This window comes from Cynoglossus semilaevis, chromosome 16 (genome assembly GCF_000523025.1).
Source record: "Cynoglossus semilaevis isolate Cse_v1.0 chromosome 16, Cse_v1.0, whole genome shotgun sequence".
Classification (NCBI taxonomy): Eukaryota; Metazoa; Chordata; class Actinopteri; order Pleuronectiformes; family Cynoglossidae; genus Cynoglossus; species Cynoglossus semilaevis.
The window spans coordinates 182,893-185,062 of NC_024322.1; the positions used below are offsets into that span (position 1 = coordinate 182,893).

At 38.6% G+C, this 2,170-nt stretch overlaps 1 protein-coding gene across 4 annotated transcripts in view; it reads right to left on the minus strand.

The window, feature by feature from the left end:
• crfb1 (cytokine receptor family member b1) overlaps window positions 1-2,170 on the minus strand; it is a 14,873-nt gene that overhangs the window by 8,385 nt on the left and 4,318 nt on the right. The gene's annotated exons all lie outside the window — the stretch shown is intronic.

Sequence of the window (2,170 nt, forward strand, 5' to 3'; positions counted from 1 at the left end):
AGCGTCTAATTAAAGTAGGGTAATGATTTAGGTTGCACACAGGAGGGCACTGTTGTTGTTGTTGTTCGACTGTTGATAACAGTGCGGGAGAGGTTCGTAAAGGGTAAATATACACGTAAATAATATAATAACTATCTCGCCTCAACTTTGCAAAATTTCCCATTTCGCAGTGGGTCTCGGAACGCAACTACCGCGATACGAGAGGGATCACTGTGTATATACAGTATATGTATATACATATATATGTACATATATACATATATATGTATATATATATGTGTATATATATACAGTATATATGTGTGTATTTAAAACATAAACAGTACCTTGTACAAATAATATATATGTATATATATATATAAAATAATATATATAATAAAATACTTAAATCTGATAAATCATCCCTTTTCTGTTGTGAATTCTAAGCAGCAGAAGTATCTCCTTAAATAAACAAAAGTTAGCTCATTCAGTAATAATAGAGATAGCCTCAATAAACAGGAGCTGTGGTCCATTCTTCGCTACCGAAGCAAATTGTAATTGAATTTTTCATGTGTCGCATCGCGATAAATATCACTCCCAATTTGAGGCACTGACCATGTTGCAGTGAGCTACAGCAGTTTGGCATGTAGCAATGAATGTGGGAATGAAAGTGGGAAGCACAGGTTAATGCACACGCACTCAACAATTCAGCCTAAGGCAAGTCATAAAATGATATATGTAGTACATAAGTAGTTGTAACAGTCCACTAAAATGTTAATAAATACATGAATACATGCACTTATTGCACTTACTGCACTGATAACTTTATATACTTATTATACTGTTTATGTTTAATTTAATTTTCCTACAGTTGGTGCATGTAATTGAATTTTAGTCTTATATGTCTTATTATATATGTTATTGTATACTTATTATTGCAGAAGCCCTCTGTCTTTATTTATGTTCTCTCTGGCTTCAGCCTAGTATACCTACAGTATGCAACATAAAAAAATTGCAGTGTCTTTTGATAGTAGAGGAACACACTTTCACATCATCATCATCATCATCATGGACTTGTCAAATCTTCCATTTGAAAGCCTAAGACAGCTGATGTGGCATTCGATTAAACCAAAGAAGGAAAAAGGCATTGAATGAAACAGAGCTGAGACAGAGCCAACCAGGAAAGGAAAAGGAAAATTAACTACCATATTTTTCCGCACTATAAAGCACACTTAAAAGCCTTTAATTTTCTCAATCGACAGTGCGCCTTATGTATTAATTCTGGTTGTGCTTACTGAGCTCGAACCGATTTCATAAAGCCAAACCACACAACGCATCACAGATGATGGCACACAACTGAAGCACGCTGGGAGCCAACAATGACGTTTAACAGTTAAACTTTAACTCTGTTATCACAATTAGAAGACGCTTATTATTACGATGCAATTAGAAGATGAAATGTAGTGGAGGTAAAACGAGAGTCAGACAGGTTGAGGTGTTTGAAGGTAGAAATAGAAGGAGTGATGATGAAAGTTGTCAGCGGTTATGCCCCACAGGTGGGCTGTGAGTTGGAAGAAAAGGAGAAGTTCTGGAATGATCTGGATTCCGCAGGTGAGAGAGAGAGTGGTGATTGGAGCAGACGTTAATGGTCATGTAGGGGAAGGGAACAGAGGTGATGAGGAAGTGATGGGCAGGTTTGGTGTTAGGGAGAGAAACGTAGAAGGACAGGCAGTGGTAGATTTCACGAAGAGAATGGAAATGGCTGTGGTAAACACCTATTTCCAAAAGAAACAGGAACACAGGGTGACTTACAAGAGTCACCCTGACTTTATATATATTCTATGTAGAAGAGGTAATCTGAGGGAGATTAGAGACTGTAAGGTAGAGGCAGGCGAGAGTGTAGCCAAACAACATCGCATGGTAGTGTGCAAGATGACGATGGAGGTGACAAAAAGGAAGAGAGTGAAGACAGAACAGAAGATCAAGTGGTGGAAATTAAGGAAAGAGAAATGTTGTGAGGACTTCAGGAAGGAAGTGAGGGCAGTTCTGGGCCGTGTTGAGATATTCCCAGATGAATGGGAGACTACAGCTGCAGTGATGAGGGAGACAGGTAGGAAGGTGCTAGGTATGTCCTCTGGGCAGAGAAAGGAGGACAAAGAGACCTGGTGGTGGAATGAGGAGATCAGAGTGT